The sequence below is a fragment of the Oryctolagus cuniculus genome, chromosome 3, assembly GCF_051225735.1.
Source record: "Oryctolagus cuniculus isolate XC-2025 breed Fujian yellow rabbit chromosome 3, ASM5122573v1, whole genome shotgun sequence".
NCBI classification, from domain to species: domain Eukaryota; kingdom Metazoa; phylum Chordata; class Mammalia; order Lagomorpha; family Leporidae; genus Oryctolagus; species Oryctolagus cuniculus.
Genome location: NC_142869.1, coordinates 128,952,499 through 128,966,853, shown reverse-complemented (window position 1 = coordinate 128,966,853; position 14,355 = coordinate 128,952,499). Strand labels below are relative to the sequence as shown.

Below are 14,355 nucleotides of genomic sequence, written 5' to 3'. Positions count from 1 at the left end.
TGAATTTTCTTCATAATGCTTAATCCTTTATAAATATAATCATAAGACATTCATAAATTGAATATGTCTACTATAATATATCTTTCTGGGGAAGGCATTGTGGCAGTGGATTAAGCAGTCAATTGTGATACACACATCCCATAACAGAGTGTGGGTTCCAGTCTAGTCTCTCTGCTTTTGATGCACCTTCCTGCTAATACCCACGAGAAGGCAGCAGATGATGCCCAAGAACTCACCAAAGGACATGACCTTCGTCACAAGATTACTTTTTAAAGCCTCTTGTTCTAGAATAGAAACACCAGAAATCAATCCAAACATCTACAGCCAACTTATATTTGATCAAGGATCTAAAACCAATCCCTGGAGTAAGGACAGTCTATTCAATAAATGGTACTGGTGCTGGGAAAATTGGATTTTCACGTGCAGAATCATGAAGCAAGACCCCTACCTTTCACCTTACACAAAAATTCACTCAACATAGATTAAAGACTTAAATCTACAACCTAACAACACCAAATTATTAGAGAGCATTGGAGAAACTCTGCAAGATATAGGTATAGGCAAAGACTTCCTGGAAAAGACCCTGGAGGCGCAGGCAGTCAAAGCTAAAATTAACTACTGAGATTGCATCAAATTGAGAAGCTTCTGTACTGCAAAAGAAACAGTCAGGAGAGTGAAGAGGCAACCGACAGAATGGGAAAAAATACTTGCAAACTACACAACAGATAAAGGGTTGATAACCAGAATCTACAAAGAAATCAAGAAACTCCACAACAACAAAACCAACAACCCACTTAAGAGATGGGCCAAGGACCTCAACAGACATTTTTCAAAAGAGGAAATCCAAAGGGCCAAGAGACACATGAAAAAATGTTCAGGATCACTAGCAGTCAGGGAAATGCAAATCAAAACCACAATGAGGTTTCACCTCACCCCAGTTACAATGGCTCACATTCAGAAATCTACCAACAATAGATGCTGGAGAGGATGTGGGGAAAAAGGGACGCTAACCCACTGTTGGTGGGAATGCAAACTGGTTAAGCCACTATGGAAGTCAGTCTGGAGATTCCTCAGAAACCTGAAGATAACCCTACCATTCAACCCAGCCATACCACTCCTTGGAATTTACCCAAAGGAAATGAAATTGGCAAACAAAAAAAGCGGTCTGCACCCTAATGTTTATTGCAGCTGAATTCACAATAGCTAAGACCTGGGACCAACCCAAATGCCCATCAACAGTAGACTGGATAAAGAAATTATGGGACATGTACTCTATAGAATACTATATAGCAGTCAAAAACAATGAAACCCGGTCATTTGCAACAAGATGGAGGAATCTGGAAAACATCATGCTGAGTGAACTAAGCCATTCCCAAGGGACCAATATCATATGTTCTCCCTAATCGGTAACAACTAACAGAGCACCAAAGGGGAAACCTGTTGAAGTGAAATGGACACTATGAGAAACAGTGACTTGATCAGCTCTTGTCCTGACTGACTGCTGATGTACAATGTAATACTTTATCCATTTTAGTATCTTTTCTTTGTTTTGTTCTAGTACGATTGGTTGAACTCTGTGATTAACACACAATTATTGTTAGGTGTTTAAATTTTAACTGAAAAATGATCCCTGTTAAATATAAGAGTGGGAATAAGAGAGGGAGGAAATGTACAATTTGGGACATGCTCAATCGGACTTGCCCCAAATGGTGGAGTTAGAATCGTGCCAGGGGATTCCAATACAATCCCATCAAGGTGGCATGTACCAATCCCATCTCACTAGTGCAAGTGATCAATTTCAGTTCACAATTGACCACACTGATAGTTCTAAGAGTCAAAGGGATCACACAAACAAGACTAGTGTCTGCTAATACTAAATGATGGAATCAAAAAGGGAGAGAATGATCCATCATGGGAAGCGGGATACACAGCAGACTCATAGAATGGCAGATGTCCTAAATAGCACTCTGGCCTCAGAATCAGCCCTTAAGGCATTCGGATATGGCTGAAGAGCCCATGAGAGTATTTTAGGCATGGAAAGCCAAGACACTCTGGAAAAGAAAAAAAAAAAAAAAAGAAGAAGAAGACCTAAATGGAAGATCTCTGCAAGTGAGATCCCAGTGGAAAGAACGGGGCCATCAAAGGAGGAGGTACCTTTCTCTGAAGGGAGGAGAGAACTTCCACTTTGACTGTGACCCTGTCGGAATAAGATCGAAGTCAGCGTAATCAAAAGGCTTCCATAGCCTTGGCAACTCATGACTAGAGCCTAGGGAGATTACTGACGCCATAAACAAGAGTGTCAAATTGTTAAGTCAACAATAGGAGTCACTGTGTACTTACTTCTCATGTGGGATCTGTCCTTAATGTGTTGTCCAATGTGAAGTATGCTATAACTAGTACTGAAACAGAATTTTACACTTTGTGTTTCTGTGTGGGTGCAAACTGATGAAATCTTTACTTAATATATACTAAATCAATCTTCAGTATATAAAGATAATTGAAAATGAATCTTGATGTGAATGGAATGGGAGAGGGAGCGGGAGATGGGAGGGGTGTGAGTGGGAGGGAAATTATGGGGGGGAGCCATTGTAATCTATAAACTGTACTTTGGAAATTTATATTTACTAAAAAAAAAAAAAAGAAAAAAATCCTCTTGTTCTAACAGAATCTCTCTTTTTCAAAAAAAAATAATTTATTTTTTAGATGTTTGAAAGGCAGAGTTACAGAGAGAGGAGCAGAGAGACACAGAGAGAGATTTTCTACTCACTGGTTCACTTCCCAAGTGGCCACAAAGGCCAAGGCTGGGCCGAGCTGAATTCTGGAGCCCAGAACTACTTCTGTTTCTGTCAGGTGGGTGTAGAGGCCCAAGCACTTGGACCATCTTCTGCTGCTTTCCCGGGACCATTAGCAAGAGCTGGATTAGGAGTGGAGCAGCCAGGACAGAAACAAGTTCCCATATGGGATACCAGCTTCACAGGCAGAAGCTTAACTTGCTATGCCACTATACTGTCCCCTCTAACAGATTTTCTAAGGAAACACAGTAGCAAGTGCAAGAAATCTAAAATGAAACAACACTTTCTCATTTCAATTTATCTGCAAATATCTTGAGAATGTTGCTTTTAGGAAAATAAGAGAAACCCATTAAACAATAAAAATTATCATTTAATTGTATTTATATGTGTGCCACAGAAATGTGAATGAGGGGCTGGCACCATGGGGCAGTAGGTTAATCCTCCACCTGCGGTGCCCGCATACCATATGGGCACCGGTTCGAGTCCCAGCTGCCCTTCTTCAAATCCAGCTCTCTGCTATGGCCTGGGAAAGCAGTAGAAGATGACCCAGGTCCTTCGGCCCCTGCACCCCCGTGGGTGACCAGGAAGAAGCACCTGGCTCCTGGCTTCGGATTGGTGCATCTCTGGCCACTGCGGCCATCTGGGGAATGAACCAACAGAAGGAAGGGAAGGAAGACCCTTCTCTCTGTCTCTCCCTCTCACTGTCTGTAACTCTACCTCTCAAATAAATAAATAAAAATCTTTAAAAAAATGTGAATGAACATGTGGCCACATAAGTAAATTCAAAAAACTTCTTTGATCTTTAGTATTACGTGCTTATGTTCTAAGAGAAAATATCTTCTCTAAGAAGAAAATAAATTAATTTTTCAGACATTTTAATACTATATACCTATATTTCATCCTTTCCTTTTATATAATTCCATAAACCAGTTAAACCAGTTTCTTCATAAAAATATTAATACTACATAAATTCCATCTAAGATTCACCTAATATTGCTTGCACTTGTAGTCATAACACTATTAATAGGGCATCCAAACAAAATTAAACCACAGCTGAAAAAATTATATCACCAGCCAATGGTAACTACCTAACAATCAAAATTAATATTTTTACAAGCAATCAAAAGAAGCTGTTTATAGTTATCTAAAAAAAACTCTATTTTTTTCTGAATTCAGATGCTTACAATATAATAATGGAACTTCTATGACTTATAGATTGTTCAGCACTTTCTTATTAAACTATTTAATTGTTTTAAGCTCAAGAAAAAAACAGAGACAACTAATGCCACAGAATAAAACACAAACCTGGAAAAAGTTTTCTAAGTTGTGGACATTGTACTCAAACCTTCTCTATAATATGAAAAAGCTGTGAAAGGTAAAATGATCAAATGAATCAAAAGGTAGAATTCATGAAAACCATTTTTCAGTAGCAAGACTGTAATTATTTCTACTATAATAAATCTTATTACTGTAAAAGTCACTTTTACATATCAATTTTCCACACAAATAGATGTTTAAGTTCAGCAAACACACTGAGTCCAAAGTACAGTTTGCTTTCTATAGTATAAGCTATGAAACAGACAAGAAGTGGTCTTTATATTCATTGAATCCATGGTCTAAAACTATCTGAAAGCAAAATATCACAAAAGAATTACTGAGTCTCCTGGAAACACCTCATTCTGATAGTCCCATCTCTACATGTCATTTAAAGCAGAATAGTCCCCATTTCCTTAGTGTTAGCCACATAAAGACACATACTCCAGAAACGAACTCTTATTGCCATGGCCAGCATAGTTTAGGAAAATAAACACTTGCATTCAAATCACTAGATATCAGCTAAACGAACACATCCTTAGTCAAATTACAAGACTTTTGTAACCTTGGTTTTCTTACCTAAGAATCTCACAGAAACATCTTCAATGTGAAACAAGAACAGAAGTATGAACACAAAAAAGCAGCAAAATAGCAGGAATGTTTTAGTCCTGTGGTATTCAAACAGAAGCTAAAGGCATCACTGTAGGTATTTTAAATTTTCAAAAGAACCACAACAACATCCATCAGCCACCAAACAATTGCTACTATTCTGCTGTTTGCATTAAACTACCTAACAAAAGGAACTGTCAGATATCTCAAGTTGTCCATGGACACTATGAAAAAATAACTGAGAACTGAAAGTTCCATGAGCTGAGAAAACTTAGAAATCTGTCTTGGGCTAGTAAATGGATTTCCTGCCACCTTCTCTCTGGTTCAACAAGGAAGCCCTAGATGCAGTATTTTCTTCTTTAACTCTACTTAATTTGTAGCACAGAAGCAAGAAATACCCTGCCCTACAACCTAATTCTGACAAACAGGCATAAAAATGAATTATTTGAAAGAATAAAGTAGGGGCATTATTCTCAACGTCAGCAGAAAGTTGAAACAACAGTTTGAGAAAACAAGGAGACAGGGCAATAGCAACCATGGTCAAGGTCAAGATGCAGAAGCTACCAGGTAAGAAGGCTATGTTGCCACTGCTGCCATAACTCCTTCATTCACTGTTCCAGTTAGACTGTTCCCCAAAGGGCTAGGGTGAATCCCACACTTCTCTACCTCAGCACCACTGGAGATGCAAAGGCCCTTGCAAGAGTCCCAGTAAATAAGCAAAGCGTCCCTTCCTCATTTGTAGTATGAAGTAAGGCTGCATTTCTGATCAAAGTTACCAAATGAAGCATTATCTTAAGTTGGAAGAATGTTCAGATTTGAGAAAACCAAAGCACAGAAAATTACATAGCAAATGCCTTGCCCACCTTCAAATTCCACTTTGGCCAACAGAATACTTAGATTTGCTCAGCAAACTCATTTTTGTATTTAAAAATATTTTTTGTTTTTTTTTATTTAAGAGGTGAGGCCACGGGGTAGAGGCCTCCCATCTGCTGGTTCCCTCCTCAAAGGCTGGGCCAGGGTGAATCCAGAAGCCAGGATTTCAATGTGCATCTCAAGCCTAGGAGTCAGGGACACAATCACTCCAGCTATCACCTACAGTCTCTGCATGAACAGAAAGCCAGAAATGGTAGTAGAGCTGGTACATAAACCCAGGTACCCCAATATGGGATGCAGCCATCCCAATTAGCAAATTGTCTGCTAGGCCAAACATCTACTCCCTACATTTTTCATTACTATTTTTTGTACTCTTACTATAAAAATTACTATTTTCTAACTTTTATGAGCCATTTTTATGTGGTTTCCCATCTTACTGGACTATGATTTTTATAAGGGGAGAAGTCATACCATTCCATTTTTTAAAAAAAATTCCATTGCACTTAATGTTTGCAAATATTTTTGTTTACTTGAAAGGCAGAGAGACAGCAAGAGACAGTGAAGAAGAGTAAGAAAAAGAGACAGAGAATGCTCCAATCCCTTAGCTCACTACTCATATACCAACAATACCCACAACTGAGCCAGGCTGAAGCAAGCAGTCAGGCACTCGATCCAGGTCTCCATGTGGGTGCAGCAACCCAATTACATAAGCCATCACCAGTGCCACCCAGGGTCTGCATTGGCATGAAGCTGGAGTCAGGAGCCAGAACTGAATTGTGAACCCAGCTACTCTGATATGGGACAAGGGCTTCTTAATTGGCAAGTAAATGCCCCACATATGAAATAATGCAGTAAGTAGAAAACAGAAATGTAGATATGTTTTATTCTCTAAGGTTATTCAGTTTTGACAGATTCAAATAAATTTAAACTAGGTTAATACTTCCAGAAGTATGTCACAAATAACAAACATAGTTACATCATCATCAGCCAGGAATCTATGGTGCATCCTTATCAGTGACCAGTGTAACAGGAAGAAAACTCAGACTTCAGCCATTTCACACCACCCCTGTCCTGCCTTCATGACTTCCATGTAGGAACCAAAGCAGTTAAGTGCTATGAAGAACAAAATTTAATATTCAATCTCTTTCACCTTAAGTCTATCCTTTTGTCATTTGTCTAATATATAAACTACAATAACATTTGTTATATTTACCTCTTAGCTGATTTGGAAATATTAATTATAAATTAATCATGACCAAAATATGTAGTAAAAAGTCAATCCTTAATCACCTTTAAAATTAATTAATCTTGAGGTAACATTTGGAGTTTTAATAGATATTTTAATATTTTAATAGCTACTCTATAGATTTTCATAGCTGAATTCATTAGAAAATTCATTCCTTGAAAGATAAATATATAATTCACAAAACTATAAATTATACATTTATAATATATATATATACACATACATACACACATAAGAGAAGGGGGAGAGTGAGAGACGATGAATATATAAAAAGAACGAACTCCAATGTTTGCAGTTACAATGACTTTTACATGTTCCTTGGTAGTAGTTATGGCCACAGGTGATCAACATAGATAAATATAATTTACATAAAGTCAAAGAAATAGTTTGTGTGTCTATATGTATTTGTGCATAGATGTGATTGAAAACAAAAGCTTTATCTCTGAAAAAACACTGAGGAAGAAAACAGAACAACTCACCATAATGGGGAAAGTGAGATTTTTATTTTCCTTTGCTCCAATTTGTGTATTTGCTTGGGTAATTTTTATATCACACATATCTACTTTTACCCCAGCAAAGAGCATCTATCTATCTACTTACTTATCTATTTTATTTTTGTTGCTGGCACTCAGTACAGGTTTGTGGGGAGCAGGGCCTGTCTCCCACAACATGGCAAAATAAGTACTGAGACTACCGAGACTAGACTAGACCACTGAGACTATTAAGACTAACTCTATGCATCTGATCTCCCATCATATGGCGCTGAGAGAGTAAACAAATCTTACACAGCTGCTTCGTTAATTAGCTGATTCCTGACCCAACCCCTTAAAAGGGGGAGAGAGACAACATGCGTGGCCGCGGCCCCCTGAGAAAGTGGATCGGAGAGCTTGCCGGTGCCGCTCCTCCTCGGAGGCGGGGGAGTGGCAGCAAATCTGGAAGGACCAGTGGCGTTCCTCCGCAAGTGGGGGAGCGACACAGGTTTATTACACATAAACTCCATACACACATAAACTGGATCTAAGAATGCAGGGCTACTTACTTAACTATTTATAGGCAATAATTAAGAAACACATCAGAGAAATAGAGATGGCTTTACATAAAAAGTTTAATCTAGAACTGCCATTTGAACATGAATTAAGCCACGGGATGTACTTTCAAAAGTTAAATGAAACCTCATACACAAATTTTATCTTTTGGAAATGATATTGCCCAAATGAAACGTAAAATGTTTGCATACTCGATGCAGACTGAACTCCATGTTTAGTTTTTAATCATTAAAGGCAGAAAGGGATGCATGCCAAGCATTTTTCATGGGGTACACTGTTTGTATAACTTGGTAAAATATATTCTCTCCAAATTTTCTTAACCTAAGGGAGGATTAATCAAGATATATAACCATTAATAATCACCATTATATGAATCAACCTCCTTTATTAATTTTTACCTGAGTTACCTGCCAAATGTACTGGGAGGTAGACATATTTGTGGTTGCTTGAAGTGGTTCTTACACAATTACTTCGAAAATGTGGATTCTTACTTAGTTCTCTGTAAACAGCTCAGTCTCTCCCTTTCTCTCTCAGCTGCTTCACTTGGATGTGCCAAAAAACAATCATCACAGATCACAGCACCTGCTCCAACTTTCAAACCCACAAGTACACCCAAACCTTAACATCACCTTGCCAGGTAGACTCAATCGAAACTTGCAGTCCTAAAAGACATTGCATGTTCCCCAGGAGAACTGTTTTAATTCTACAACCTCCCCTTCTATGTTTCTTAACTGACAAGTTTTCCCTAATCATACTTTTTTCTTACTGTTTTCCAGAAACATCTGCCCAGCAGCATGATGGGGTTTGGCAAACTGCATTTCCTGCTCTCCACTGTCACTTTCCAAACACCATTCACTCTCTCGAAAGTCACTTTCCTCTTTGGAAGTCTCTATTAGTTTGCCAATGTATGAATTTCTTTTCTATATATCTTTAGCATCTTCCCAGTAGCTTTACCCTTAACTGACAGCCCTTCTCCATCCTATCCTCTGTGACCTTGACATTAATGTACTTGATATTTCTAGGGTCTGGATTCATGACAAACAAAATGCATCAGCTCCCATCTAGTTCAATGAGGTTTTAGCCAAATGCCCACAGGATACCCCTCTTACAATAACATCATACCGTTCACATTCTAGCCACCTGATTAGCCCCCAGCATGACCTACTGATCACCTCTCATTTTCTACTTTAAAAAGATTAAGGGAAAAATGAATATAAACTCAACATTCTATTCCATTTATTTTCACCTGAGAAAGGTCTTCCAAGCCCTTATAAATTAATACAACAATAGCAATACCACATTTTAATTTAGAATTATATTTTAAATATATGATATCCCCAAATGAAATTTATTATTTGAATGGTTACATAGCATCCAATCAAATTTTTAAAAAGCATTTTTTGGATGAGGGTTTCCAAATTTGGAGCCAATCTGGGATAAAATTTCTGTTCTTAAATTTACATTACATTGGGGCCTTAGACACTTTGAGTGTTCAAAATCCATAATTTATTGTAGAATAATGAAAGTAATACATACACAGTGCTTGGAACCTGGTATCCTAGTCAGTGCTTAATAAATATTAGATTACATAAATTATAATGTATCAGCTTTCTTCATGTTGTCATGTATATTACTGGAAATTTAGGTCTTAATTTGCTTTAGTTTTACCTGTTTTTTACTAAAGAAAATGCTGCAATAAGCATAGAACTGTTCTCCTGTTCAAGCATATGTGTGGCTGGAGTCTCAATAATGATATTAATAAGATGATATTAATAAGATACAAGAACATATGTAGATGTTTACATGCCTTTAAAAAAGATTTGTGGGGTCAGCGCCGTGGCACAGTAGGTTAATCCTCCACCTGGGGCAGCAGCATCCCATATGGGCACCGGTTCTAGTCCTGGCTGCTCCTCTTCCAATCCAGCTCTCTGCCATGGCCTGAGAAAGCAGTAGAAGATGGCCCAAGTCCTTGGGCCCCTCACCCTCATGGGAGACTGGGAAAGGGCACCTGGATCCTGGCTTTGGATTGGCGCAGCTCCGGCCATTGCAGCCATTTGGGAAGTGAACCAACGTAAGGAAGACCTTTCTCTCTATCTCTCCCTCTCACAGTCTGTAACTCTACCTCTCAAATAAATTAAAAAAAAAAAAAAAGATTTGTAACAATTTATAATTCAACTATCAAGATATCAATTTTGTCACTATGATCACACTTAACTGGTTATTTTCCCTTTGTAGGGAATATTTCTCTTTCTTTCTCTTTGCAAATTCCTTCTCCTAGTTTTCCCCTCTTTCTAGTAATTCCATATGTCATTTCTGCTTCCTTCCTCTTTCCTAACATTTGGCCCTTCCTAACTCTCAGATCTTACGCTTCCTTTTTGCGTCTTTTGCTTCAATATTATCTAATTTTATGACTTTTGATATCCTTCCTATTCTGATGACAGCCAAAACAAGATGACTGTCCCTCCCTAAAATATCTGAGGATTAAACCTGAATAACCGTACTTCCATCTGAACACCAGCCAGCCCTCTTACTTGAACATTATTCGAATTTCATGTGATTTTACAACTGCTGCCTAGGGTATGTGATTATACTTACTTTTCTACTTCCTCACATCCAGCCAGTTGCTAAACCCTGGTACATCCACCTCCTCCTCCCTTAGAGGGAATCCTACAAATTAATTTCCAATTTAACCTGGTTCATTTAATAAATTACCAATAAAATGGCAAAATAAGGTCAAGCAATGAACTCTAAGTTCATATGGACCTCTCATTACCATCCTCCCTCCTCCTACACCAAGAGAGAGTGAGAGTGAGAGTGAGAGTGAGAGTGAGAGAGTAAGAGTGAGTGAGAGAGAGAATGCTGCATTGCTAATTTTATGTCAAAGCCTTAAAGGAGAGATGTCACCATAAAAAGAACTTCTGGTACTGCTATAAGTCTATCTGGCTCCACCTGCTATGAGATTTGAGATAAATCAATTTCACTTTATATCCATGTGTCAATGAACTAGCAATACAGATTCAAGTATGCGTGCTCTTTGACAAAATCAGCATTTTCTTATAACACATTCAATCACTGAGTTGGCGTGGCAGGCAGAATTCCCAGATGTCCCTCACCACCCTCAAGATTTCTGCTTTCTGGTTTACACACTGTGTTTGATTCCTTCTCCCTGGATGTGAGTGGAGACTGTAAGCATGATGAGATATCACACCAGATTAGGTTACTCATCAGTTGACTTTTGAGTAAATCAAAAGAGACAGTCTGTTAGGTTCACTCTATTCAGGTGAGCCCTTGAAAGGGCTCTCAAAGCCCTTCCAGAAGTCAGAGATTAGAAGAGTGAAACTGATTTCATGTGAGCGAAAAGTCTTCATGCTGAAGATGAGGCAACTGTGAGGCAAAGAATGCCAGCAGCTGCAAGAAATGAGTGACTCACGTAGCATGCAGGAAAACAAGGACACTGGACCCCAGCCTTACAATCATAAGGAACTGAATGCTGACAGAAAACCTAAATCATCCCAGATAGAAAACAGTCTTGATTTAAGTCTTGTTAAAGCCCTGATCAGAGAACCCAGCCATGCCCTACTGGACTTCCACCCTACAAAACTGTGAGCTAAATGGGGATTGTCTTAAGCTGGGGGAATTTTTGACAAACTGCTGCATAGTAATATAAAATTAACACCATTGCTATTAATATTTTTAAGTTTTTGCTTCAAAATTTAGAATATCTGCTTTTAAATGGGCACTATATTTAGATTAAATATTCACATAAAGCCAGAGGAAAAGCACATCATTTTTAAAGCACAAATGAATGCTTACTTTTGTGTAATTTAAGTGATATTTCTCTGTGAAAAAGTATATTTACAATGGCACTGAGAGTGACACAATGTTTTATTTAGGAAATGTCTTCTTTTAAGAACTGGGATAAATCATAACAGAAATTCTGACTACTGCAAAATAGTCACTGTGCAAAAATTCATTCTTAAATCTAATTTTTTAGAAATACAAAAACATGAATAATCTATTTAAGTGAAAGAAATCTCAGACCATATTGAATATGAATTAAGCCATTTTGCCATAAGTTGCAGTGAACGTTTCTCATGTCACTATATTCTTATTGGCAATCATTTCTCAGCAATTTTCTAAGGTTTTCCAAATATATGCATTTTAAGCAAATTTATGATAAAACTTTTCCCAATGAAATTCCTTTCAAAAGCTTAGTGATCTTTGCTTCTTTTGATATGCAAAGAATTTACATGAATATGTCACAATCATGGAGAAAACCTCATTAAGTAAAAATAGAAACAGCGCTAACATCACAAGTAAAAGAATACAGCAATGCCTGTGTTTTCACTTCAGTCAAGGACTGTTATATAACATTTCAAGGTTGGCATAAAGGCCCCCATTGGCCTTTAACATCCAAACTCATTTCATTAAGCAGCTCAAATCCTCTTGGAAGTGAAACTTCAATCAACAAAGAACCATTTTTATCATTTCTGTGTAATCAAAATTATGCATTGATAGAATATAATTTCTGGGACGGCGCCGCGGCTCACTGGGCTAATCCTCCACCTGCAGTGCCGGCACCCCAGGTTCTAGTGCCGGTTGGGGTCCCGGATTCTGTCCTGGTTGCCCCTCTTCCAGTCCAGCTCTCTGCTGTGGCCCAGGAGGGCAGCGGAGGATGGCCCAAGTGCTTAGGCCCTGCACCCACATGGGAGACCAGGACAGGACACCTGGCTCCTGGCTTCGGATCAGCGCAGCACGCCAGCCATAGCGGCCATTTGGGGGGGGTGAACCAAAGGAAGAAAGACCTTTCTCTCTGTCTCTCCCTCTCACTAACTCTCCCTGTCAAAAAAAAAAAAAAAATACAATTTCTGGGCCTGGCAACTACAGCCAGCTATAAAAGATAACATTTAGATATCATTTATTGTGTTTTACCAAATGCCATCAACTGTTTTTAAAACTTTACATGTATTTGCTTTCCAGTCCTAACAATAGCCCCATGAAGAACATCCTCTTATCATCATGCTCACTTTTCAGATGAATATACCAAGTTCTAAGAGCCAACAAGACCAGGAAGTCCAGGGAACATAGGTGCCTTCTGGCAGCTCTGCAATACTTCCTCTTTATGGATCACTAAACTCATTTTCCAAGGTACCTGGTGGAGCTCAGGGGATTAAGTCACATCTTGGGGGGCCAGCATCCCATATCTAAGTGCCTGGGATCAACTCACATCTCCACTTCAAATGCAGCTTCCTGCTAAAGTACCTGGGAGGCAGCAGATTATGGCCTGAGTAATTAAGTTCCTGCCACTCACATGGGAGACCTGATGGAATTCCTGGCTCTTGCCTTCAGCCTGGCATATCTTTAGTTGTCATGGACATCTGGGGAGGGAACAAGCAGATGGAGGATCCCCCTGTCACTCTGCCTTTCAGCTAAAATAAGTTAATGATAATAAAATGAAAAATAAAACCTAATGTCCTAAAAACCTGTTTTTCTTTGCTTAGATTAGTTTCCTTTATTTATTCTTCAAACTTAACAGAAGACACATTATCCCTATAAGCCCAATTTTATGAGAATTTATCTAGAGAAAGTTTTTGAATATTTATGGTGTGTGTCTTTTCTCCTTGTTTTTTGAAATGAGGCATACTAGGATAAAGAATAGTAAGTGTTAAAAATATTTGCGGGGCTGGTGCTGTGGCGCAGTGGGTTAAAATCCTGGCCTGAAGCGCCGCATCCCATATGGGAGCCAGTTCTGATCCAGGCTGCTCCTCTTCTGATACAGCTCTCTGCTGTGGCCTGGGAAAGCCAGGCTAGAGACAGCTTATGTCCTTGGGCCCCTGCACCCACATGGGAGACCCCAAGGGGGCTTCTGGCTCCTGGCTTCCAATCGGCACAGCTCCAGCCGTTGCGGACATCTGGGGAGTAAACCAGCGGATGAAGGACCTCTCTCTCTGTCTCTACCTCTCTCTGTAATTCTGTCTTTCAAATAAAATAAATCTTTAAAAAAAAATTGATGCCTACCAGCTATGAGGCTGACAAACATTCTAGTTTACTTTATTCAGTACTACATCTCTAGTAACTATATAGGATTAATTATTCCACTCTACAAGTATTTTTAGCGTCTACTATATGCGAAGCACTGGAAATAGTGACTTCTACTCATGCAATTTGCATTCTAGTGTGGTACAGAGATATTTTTGTAAAAATAATAATAAATTAGATTAACCTCTATGTTAAAAAGGTCATAAGAACTAAAGACAAAAGAAAAAATGAGCAAGGTAATAAAATGAAAGAGATGGTCAGGATAAACCTCATCATAACTTGTAAGCAAATAATTTAAAATTTTCCCTATTTTTATATATAAAAAAATCCATCATCTTCATCATTCTTCCATACCTCAAATATACAAAGATACACATACTAGGACTTGACACATTTTACCAGGGCTTAAAAAATCCTTGCAGACAATCTAGATTTA

General features: G+C 38.5%; 1 protein-coding gene and 1 long non-coding RNA gene across 11 annotated transcripts in view; one reads left to right on the top strand and one right to left on the bottom strand.

Moving 5' to 3' along the window:
• The window catches only part of PCLO (piccolo presynaptic cytomatrix protein), a 524,563-nt gene that overhangs the window by 453,339 nt on the left and 56,869 nt on the right, over positions 1–14,355 (bottom strand). The window lies entirely within an intron of this gene.
• LOC149127506 (uncharacterized) lies at positions 7,497–13,351 on the top strand. The gene is made up of 5 exons (XR_016231683.1): positions 7,497–7,812; positions 8,415–8,517; positions 8,657–11,482; positions 12,861–13,028; positions 13,127–13,351. It is a non-coding gene; the product is annotated as an uncharacterized LOC149127506 (long non-coding RNA).